At 39.3% G+C, this 10559-nt stretch overlaps 1 long non-coding RNA gene across 1 annotated transcript; it reads right to left on the bottom strand.

The window, feature by feature from the left end:
* Positions 1-422: 422 nt before the first annotated feature.
* Positions 423-10119, bottom strand: LOC108525010 (uncharacterized). Its single transcript, XR_001884190.1, has 3 exons — positions 10018-10119; positions 7273-7379; positions 423-510 (listed from the first exon to the last, which is right to left on the bottom strand). It is a non-coding gene; the product is annotated as an uncharacterized LOC108525010 (long non-coding RNA).
* Between the last annotated feature and the right edge of the window lie 440 nt (positions 10120-10559).

The raw sequence follows: 10559 nt of genomic DNA, 5'->3' as shown, positions 1-10559 counted from the left end.
GCAGGAGCAGTGCTTGCAAAAATTCTGCAGCAACCTGACTTTCATCTTAGAATCTAGACCTGGCTAAACTAGAAATCATGTGTGAGGATAAAATGAAATCATCAGACATGTAAGGTCTCCAAAACTTTGCTTCCTATGTCCCTTTCTTGATCAACTCCTAAATGGCATTTTTCTCAACTAGAATATGGGAGAAAAACAAGAAAGGGGAAGACAAGGGATGCAGGAAAAAAGAGATCCATGACAGAGGCAAGTTAAGAGAACCTTCACAAGGTGGCAAGGGGAGGCTGAAGGATGGCAGTTGTGTGTCATGCCTTGGCAGACAGTCCAGATCAGAACAGGAAAGAGAACCTCCAGAGGGATATACTCCCAGCGCTCTACCTCCCCACAAAAAGGACGTAGATACGTTACATTGTTTTCACATGCCCTGGTTGTACTTGAGAGAAGATTTACACTTCTGGCTGACAGTTTGGAAATAAGTTAGCGATAATTGGTGTTCAGCTACACAGAAACCTAAGGAAAGAGAAAAGAAAGAGAAACAGACAAAAGAGTCAATTATTTACCCCAGGAAAACCTAACTTATAAAAGATAAGAGCTGTAACCGTATCTTGCTATATGTTGCTACACTTCACAGCTGTGAATAGTTACATAATACCAACAATGTAAACAGTGAATATTGATTTAATCAAGAATCATAATGCAACAAAAAGAGAAGATGAAGAGGGAGACATATCTTGGGGTTGTGGGAGGTGACTTTAAGAGCACTAAGTTATTGCCTTCCATATTAGTAAGAGGCCAGTAAATAAGACCTAGAATGGGAAACAAGTCAAGAAATAACACTACAAGCAAGTTATTTAGAAATATGGCAATAAACAGCAGAAGAAACAGCTTAAAGTTGAAAGAGGTAGTCTCTGGGGAGTTGGAATGGAGGAGGGAAGGGTGGGACAGGATATTGCTGTTTTTCATTGTGAGCTTTGTAGAAGGTTTGACTTTTTAAACAATGTACATGTATAACTTTGATAAAACAATATTAAATTTAAAAAGAGAGAGGGTGACATGAAGCTCTGAGAGCTCCAAACTAAGACTAGAATGAAGCATTGGTATGACACTAAACTTGAAATGCTTGAATTCTAAAGCTAAAACCTTGCTTTTTCTAGTCCTCACTTTTCTCAGGGGGATTGATTACTTCAAAGTAAAAAAGAAAAAAAAAAGAAAAAAATCCCTGTGAACTACTAATTGCTAGCAATTAATGTTCCCTTTTACTTAAGTCCAGTTACAAATCATTGTTGCCTAAGAACTAGGACTGCCAAGCTTATTCTAAGGAGGCGTGTAGCTCATAAGGTACCTTATAAAAGCCAAGGTGAAAATCTGCACTTCTTGTTCTAGTTCCCTTGTGTGACTAAACAAAAGGCATGAATAGCAATGCGACTGTCTGTAAAACTGAATGTGTACCAGGTGCAAGGACAGATCGCACTTCATGTTAGTGAACACACCAAGGATTTCATTACTAAATGACTTCAATCTGCTGAAAAGAATTACTGCCACCAGAGGACCTTTATTAGCAGAAGCAACTATGAATGAATGAAAATGCAACATAAAGCAATATAGGCATTTCCAAAAAAGCATTGGAAGATCAATAGCTCTTTTAGATTTCTCCAAAGAACAACTCCTCCTCCCTATTTTCACATCTAGCGAGAAATGGTGTGCTGCTTTCTGTATCACACTGTTTTTCCAGGTAGCTATTAATAAAGAAGGCTCTCCTTTGCTGCTTTCTTCTGCCTGTCAGTATTTTTAAGCTAGCATTGACCCTAAGAGGGTCAGAGCTTATACTGATGTCAGGTTAGCACGGCATTGCAGCCATGAATCTCATCCATGGTTTGAGGAATTAAACTATAATAATGGAATCCTATCAGCTATCCGCTAACTTATGTATTTGCTTAAAATTACTTACTTGCTTAAATATTGATTTTTGCCCAATGACCATAAGTGGTGAAATTTACAATGCAGACAAAAAAAGTCCAGTTAGTGAGGTCGGCCGTATCTAGTTTCCCCTATTTTCAGCTGCCAACAAGAGAGTATTTCTCTTATTTTGAAACATATTTTCTCCCACAGAGGGAATAAGAATGACTGTGGAACAATAATTTAGGCAACATGCATTTTAGAAAGAAACCAATGTGATCTGGGTTTTGAGAAATTCGGGCTATGGAATGTTTCTGAAAATAATTAGTCAGTCACAGTATTCAGTTAGCCATTTCTGAAAACTTGATTTTCATTGTGCTGGCCACTTTGGCAGGCTTTCTAATTCTCAGATGGTTTCCATCCATTCAAGCTGAAAACGTAAGTGCTAATTGTCTTGCTCTGGACTCTCTTAGTAGGTGTAAACTTTCCATTTGAGTCATGAGGGTCCAGCCCCATGATTCTTGTTAATGTTAATAAATAAAGCTGTATAGTAAAATCTTGGCCAGAGTGAAACAGCTCTCAGAACATATGGACTCAAGATGATCATTCACACCAGGTACCAAGGAACTCAATCCAAGAACCTAAATGTGTAGTTTCTTCCTAGCTCAGACTGGTTTTCTGCCTCATACGAAGGAACAGGTTAAGAAGAACTTCTACCTTGACCATTTGATTTCTCACATTACATTTGGTAAAATTATGTCGCAATTTTCGAGTGTAGAGAGGAATTGTTAAGGTGAGCGTTTTTTACTCATCACCACCTTCTTCAAGGAAGAGATTTAAAAGGTATAATATGTGGAGTCCAATCTTTTGGGAGAGACAAGACCTAACTTGAGACAGTTAATTGACAACGATAGGTAGGGTTACCTAAATGACAAATGAATGACACAAATGAAATAATGCTAAAGGAATTGGGGAAGGGGAGGTACAGGGTTTGGGCAGGAAAGGTAGATCAGAAAGAAGTGGCAATGAGCTGAGCCTTAGGAAAGTTTGAGATAGAACTAAATGGAGAGGCAACATAATACAATTTTTAAGAGTATGAATTCTGGAAAAATCTACCTGGCTGTGAATCCCAACTCTGCTGTGTAATAGCTGTGTGGTCTTAAACAACTTGTTTAACATTGCTAAGCTTTAATTTTCTCTCTTGTAAAAATGAGATTAAATAGTATCTGCTGTCTTAAGCGGATGCCAGGTTAAATTTAATTAAAACATGTAAAGGACTTAGATCAACGTTTAGCACAGAGTTACTGTTGTTGCTATATAACAAATAAGAGAGGAGTTCAGAAGACATTCCAAGAAAGGGAAATATCCCAGCAAATTAACAAAATATATTTAATCACATGATTACACTGAAATGAAAAGCTCATGACAGCACCAGCATCAGAAAGTTTTCCCATTTGTTCCTCATACTGGTGAACTGGCAATTCCAAAGGTAAGTATGTAAGTGGTGAGATTTCACTTAAATAAAGAATTACCCATATCTGTGTTGGAAATTTTGATTATTTGTCTAAAATGTAAAGAGTGGAAGCATATGTCATTAATTTTTTAAAAGGCAGTTCACATATTTTTTTAATGACTTCAGTCAGACATGAAGACCCAGGTGCATTAGAGGCAGGCATTGGTGCAACACTAGAAAACAAGAAAATGAGGTGCCAAACAGTCCACATGATTTAGAACTCATTTCTCCAGTCACTATGAATGCAAATGTCTCATTTACATAAAATCCACTCATATAGATGCTAATCGGGAGCAAAGGAGAGGCTACCACTTTTCCTATCTAGCATCAGAAACAGGAAATCAGAATTCAAATTATTCCCACTGGAAATAGTGATAGGATCTTTCAAATTGTTATGTTGATCAGCTTTAATATTTTGATATTCAAGAAGTATCTATTGAATAAAGAGTACTTATGGAGTGTTAACCATGACCCAGGCATTGTCCTAAATGTTTTTAATGCCTTTTTCATATAATTTTTTACAACAACCCTAATTAGAATGTTCCATTATTATTCCTTCTTTTACTGATAAGTAACTGAGGCTTAGAGAGGTTAGGAAAGTTGCCTTGTATCCCAAAGTAAGTGTGTCTATCTGATTTTAAAGCACATGCTTCCTGCTCAATGTTAAAATGTTTAATCTAACTCCATTGGCACCCACCTCTCACCTGCATCTGCCCAGTTCTACTCCCATTTCCAGAAACAGAGCATCCAAAGAGAGGCTCCTTTTCCTTTAAGCCAGGCAGAAATTTATGCAAGGGAGAAATATGGAAGGAATAAGTATGGTGCTAGGGACTATGACAGAATTGTCCACCTGACTGCAAAGGAGAAAGCCCAGTACTTACACGCCATTGCATGCCATTCTGTTTTAATCAGTCAACAGTAGCAACAATCTAATTGAGGAATCGAATTGCCACATTAGGTAGGAGAAGACAAACTGCTTAAGTAGTTGTTTTTAGCAAATATTGAAGACAGTTTCAAAGGCCCAAGGCGAGGAAATAAGATTTGTGCATTTACAGCTAGATGCATCTGATAATTTCTCATAACGTCAGAGTTCTTAAAATGTTTTATTTCCGGCAATCTGTAGGAGTAAGACATTAGAGCCAAGTGAATCAGCATAGAACCTTGCTGCTGATTCTCTGATTTTGAGAGCAATATTTATTTTCCTCTTGAGAAGATTGTTTTAGGATCTTGCATCTGCTTCTATGCCATTCAGTTGGCAGCTGCTTCTCCCTGTTTCCTCCCACATCCACCAAGGTGTCTCAGCTCTGCCAGGAACTCCCACGCCCCACCTCCATGAGTTCTTACACCCACTCTGCTGTGCAAAGCTCCCTCGGAGGGGTCCGTTAATACTGCATCTCTTAATTCCAATCACCACCCATATCACAAAATACAGGGTAAGCTCACTCTACGAAAGAGTTGGGGGTAAAGTCATGTCTAGTAGGACATGACCAAAACCTTTAGTTAAATATAGTTATTCCAGAGTTCATGGGAAAAGTAGAAAATAAAATAAAATTTAAAAGTAAGCCCTTCTCAGGTGAGTCCCATGAAGACACATCCATGTTAGTCTCTTTTTTCCTCCGTCTTCTCTCTTCTGAGATAGACTCTTTCTACAAACCTTTAAATCACAGGCCTATATCCACCTTTTAGGAGCAACATACTGCCTGACCCCAAGAGTTTATTTTATTTTAGGATTAAGCCATAAGATATCTGCAGTAGGGGAGTCCCAAATCCACATCTAGCCATGAATAACAACACAGTGGAGGATAGACGGCAGGGAGGTGAAGTACTAATTTCCCCCACAGGTCCAGCTAACTCTCTCATTCTTCCTGGTTATCCAGCAGAGAAGCATTGGATTGACACATTCACTGCAATTTTCTGCCAATATTATCAGAGAATTTTCAGAAAATTGCAATCTCAATTCATATTAAGGAAGATAAAGATTTCCTTAAATATGACATGTACTGACTTTATTCTTCAGAATGTATCATTTCTCACAGATTCATTCTTTCTTCTCATGCCCAGAGACCAAAAACCAGGAAAAGCAAAGCCTCTTTATGCCACTGAGCCAGCTGCCCCCAATAACCATCATCTGGTTACATCAAGGCCTGGTCACAGCATCTAAAAGTCTCTTTTCTTTCCCTCAAACTTGATCAGATTCCTGAGCATAGCATCCCTCATACTTGTCTCTGTAAACAGAAGGATCAAGTGAAGGCTCACCATTGTCTTGTGTACAGTAACCGTTCTGTCATCAAGAGAGATGTGCTACCACCTTCATTTGAAGTCAGAAGAAATGTTATTTAATACAAATAGAAATGAAATAAAATTTTTTTAACATACTTTCATTCTGAATCTGTGACCTTTTTGGGGAAAGTCCATGCATTAGTTCTATATGTTTTATAAAATATTTAATGGTTGTTTGTTCCATTGTTCTAGGCAACACCTACTCGGGTTCTATATTTTGTGTGTAGCTCCTGGAAAAGGCTGTTGTATTTATATGCTATCCAGTGGCAGGTGTTCTGTAAGTTGCTCTGTATTAGAGTAGTCTGAAGAGTGCCATATATATTTCTGCTCTTCAGAGTTCAGAGTCCCTGCTCCCTCATCTCTTCCCTGTCTTCTCTTTCTCTGATTTCCCTTATTCTGTTTTTCTATCCTTTCCCTTTTCTGTTCATATATTTTCTTCCCAGGATATCTGAGAACTAAGGATCAGAAGCAGATCTGAAGCATCAATAACGAGCAGTTCCAAATTACAGGAAACTAAAATTGAATACTATGTCTTCCCAGGTTCTTAAAAGTCAATGCATGTGAAGCAATATTTAGAGCCTGAAATTGATTTAATATCTGAGAAACATTTTTAAAAATCCATAGATGGGAAGATTAAGGAAAGCCTGACAGAAATTAAAAAGTAGTCCCTTTATTCAGTGGTTCCTAACAGAAGGGCAGAGGGAATAATTTGAAATACATGGATTCGACCCTGCACAATTCCAGTGGTAACTGACAAGACAGAAATGATTTTCTAAACTAGGGGTAAGGAAATTATGGCGTACAGGCCAAATGCAGCACACTGCCTTTTTGTATTGATAAGGTTTTATTGAAACAAAGCCATGTCCATTCATTTGCATGCTGTTCCTAGCTGCTTTTGCACTGCAGTGGCCAGGTAGTTGCTGCAGAGACCCTGTGATCCATAAATCCTTAAAGATTTACTCTCTGGCCCTTTACAGAAAAACTATTGTAATATTTGGAAAACATGTGACTAATATGTTAATATGAACAGAAATCAGATCTCTCAAAGTATATTTGTCATCAAGTTTGTACCTTGCATTGTCTTTGTTTTTTGAAGTTGGCACTGCTGTTGTGATTGTTAGGACATGCATGTTTATGTCCTCAAGAGCTTATCAGTAGTTAAAAAGATGTTCAGAGTCTTTTTCACACATTAGACACATAAAATTTGGCCTTTGGCTTAGTCATTGTCAAGTCTATCAGCAAAACCTCATATAGGCTTCTTAGAGACTTTTCTTAGTGCTGCTTTCGATTGCTAAAAACCATGACGTTCCAATGACCTAAAGGCATTCATGTGATGATTAAGAATATAAAGCCAAACTTCATTCCTTCAAATTCTGATTTTACAACTAATAGCTTTGCCTGTTGTCTTGTCTATAACAGTGGGGATAATAATAGTACCCATCTCACAGATAAAGGTGTTTAGAATAGTGCTGGGCAATATGTGCACTCTGTCAATATTAGCAGTAATCGTTACTATTTGAAGATATACTACTCAGTTCTGAAACATGCGTTGTGTCTTCCAAGGGAGCAGTTATTCACTTTACCTTATCATTCTGGAATTGATTGTGTGGTCCACATGAGGTATCATGATAAGCATGGCCGTGTCATAGAATTAATTCATTAGTCAATCAGCATTTACGGAGCATCCACCCTGTGCAGAACAAGATATTAGAAACTGTGGGGATGTAAAGTAAACATGAGATATAGTCTTGTTCCTGGTAGAATTACTAGCATTGATATCTGGGGGAACTGACCTATATACCCACAACACAAGCAAATAGAGGAGAGACGGTGATTAGACTCTGGCATTCTTACAGTTAAAAAGGGAAAGGGAAATGAGAACATCTTTAATAAGAAATAAGGCATGGAGGTGCAATGTAATTGGTCTGTACCACTCAAGTTACTGTTTATAAAAATTCAGATGGAAAAGAAAGCTCTGCCAAACCTGTGTTGATCATGGAAGAAAGGCTTCATGGACAGGGAGAAATATGAGTTGATGTGAATAGGTAGAGACAGCAAGGGAGGTCTTGCTGAGCAAAGGCTCACAAGGTGATTTGTTCATGGCATGGGCAGTGAATAGATCACACTGACTGGATATGAGGTGCAGTGGCCGGGGGCCATACGTGAGATGTAAACTTGACCTCCAATCTAATGGCATGAATCAAAGAAGGAAATGAATGAAGACATAGAGGGGCCCACTGTGGGCTTGGCATAGAAATTGCCAGCCTCTTAAGTTTCCAAACCATGAGCATTGGTTTGATGTTATGTCCTGCATTTAAAAGTTGTGCAGCTCTTGGCTGACTCTTGAATGTAATTCTGACTGCGGAGATAGGAAAGGAGGTTGGGGACAGGTCAGTTTAACGTTAATATTGAGTAGGATAATGAAGTGAGATGTTAGATTCCCAACAATTTATCAGATGGTTTGGGGGAGGATCAAATACAATCGATGAAGAAGCTAAAAGGCCATGGTTCAGGTGTAAAGTGGGAAGCGTGTGACGTGGAGATAGATAGGAAAGATTTGCAGAGTGAGAACAGAAAAGGTGTATTACAGACTAGTCACAGGAAATGAAGGGGGGAGATGGGATAAATTACAGACGGCATAAGGGCAGCCTCAGATTACTTTAGGAGTAATGGTGTCCCTGGCCACCACTGGAGAGTGGCAAGGAGAACAGACCCTGCCTTGTTGCTTTTAGTTCCCTGCAGGTATAGGGTGGAAATCAATTGTCAGAAAAAATGACTTAATAAATATCACATATAAATGTCTGCTGGATTCCTTTTGGGGTGGGCTTCAAAAATATGGCCATAGCTCTGGTCATAGCTTATAACATCCATACCTCATTAGCTAGAAAATATTTCCTACAAAATTGAAACTACAGTCTGTATGTGGGGAGCTGACTCAGCACCAAGCTGTCCCTTTGGCAGCAATCTGGGAAGAACCACCCACCGTTGCAAGAGTGAGTGCCTCTCACACTGCGTGTCTGGTTTAAAAAAAGTTAGTACCCTAAACACAGTGCTCAGCCACCATGCTCTTTCCAAAATTTCTTGTGTGAACAGCCCACCACTCCACAGTCCTAGCCCTCATACGTCTCTAGAACAGAAGAGGAGGACTTATATAGCCAGTGGAGTGATCACAGGATGAAGAAAAAGGTGGGAGTATGTGTCTAAAATTTACCAACTTACAGTAGATCCCACTCTTTCCATTTAAACGGTCTCTTTTAAATAAACAGTCTTTCAGATTTCTTTCTTTCTCTGATACTCCCAAGATGCAGAACTTCAAGCCCCTTGAAAACTCAAGGTGTTAAGATACTCCCAAGATGACACCTGGCTATTTGGAGGAGTTAACAGATGTGAGGTGGCAGGAAGGCGACCCAAGATCTACGCAGTTGGTTTCTTTAGTTGGCCTTAGGACTCTATGGCCATGTGGTCATGTGGAGGCCTGGTCCCTTTAATGCAGTATAAGGGAGCTAGCTAGGTAGAGATGCATTGCCCCGTCTACATCCAAGAAGCTAAGATTACCATTTTTCTGCCTTGTGGGCTCCACTGCATTAGGGTCACTGATGCCCAATGAACAGGGCAGAGTAATGGCAGCCTCAATGCTCCACCAATGGCAGGGCCCACTGGCTCAGCACTGCCCACCAGTAGGCACAGAAGCACCCAGCTGACTACCCGGAATCCAGGGAAGTGAGTCTGAGCTACAAATAGAGGAGAAAATAACTGCTGATATTCATAAGCTCATTTGAGCCATACTTCCTGAGTACTTATTAAAAATATATGTATTGGGTTGAGTTTTCAAGGGGCTTGAAGTTCTGCAATGTCATTTGGGGATAAAAGCCAGTACAGTATACAAGTTATGTAAATATTCAAACTGTGCATTATCGTGACTGTAGGCAGAGTCTCATTCTGTCGCCATAGTCAGCAGCTTTAAGAGAAGAGACTGCTCTTAGCCTCTGCTTAACAAGCACCCACTGACCCAGCCCCATCCTCTACCTTCTTAGGGCTGCTTCTTAGCTCAGCTGTCTTCCGCTTCAGCACCTAAGTTCTGGCATCCAGGATCAGTTTTTGAGGGAGAAGGGCCAGTCCCCTTACACTCCTTATATACATTTTAAATGTGTTTTAAACTTCAAAGGTTTAACCAGATTGTGATAACAATAATGGCTAACATTTGTTGAATTCTTACATTATACTCAGCACATTTGCCTATGCAATACACATAGCAACATTTGGAGGTTTTTAAAATGTAAACTTTCTGCCCCCACCTTTTCATGAAGATGGAGGCACAGTGAGGTTACCTTGCTTGCTGTAGGTCACATATCCAGTAAAGTGTCAGAATTAGAACACAAACCCAGGCATTACACTTCCAGAACTATGCTCTTAATCAGAGGTAGATGATAGATTGATAGATAATAGATGATAGATACTGGCATGGTATCTGGAAAATTAGAGGAAAGCAATATTAAAAGTAGAATCTCAGACCTTTATATGTGGAAGGTACTACAGAGCCCATCTAATCCAGTAGTTTTCAAACAAGACTAAATCCCCACTAGGGAGCAGACTCCAGGGATGTCATAGAGATTGAGGAAAAAAGAGCAAGCAAACCAGCAGGGCTCAGAACTCCTCCTTTCCTGCTATAACTTGAGCAATTCTGTATTTATCTGTTTTACATTTAGAGATTCTGTGAAAGCATCTTTCTATAGAAAGAATTATGCTGCTAAAAATAATCTGAGAATCACTGTTATCTATCCCAACACTCTCATCAAGAAAATGGGAAAACTGAGACCCAGGATCATCTGAATCATACAAGAAGGTTATGACAAAGTTGAAGTAAGCACTC

Source organism: Rhinopithecus bieti, unplaced genomic scaffold (genome assembly GCF_001698545.2).
Source record: "Rhinopithecus bieti isolate Rb0 unplaced genomic scaffold, ASM169854v2 scaffold_81617, whole genome shotgun sequence".
Lineage (NCBI taxonomy): Eukaryota > Metazoa > Chordata > Mammalia > Primates > Cercopithecidae > Rhinopithecus > Rhinopithecus bieti.
Note: the sequence above shows the minus strand (reverse complement) of the source record. Positions and strands in the feature narration are given on the sequence as shown.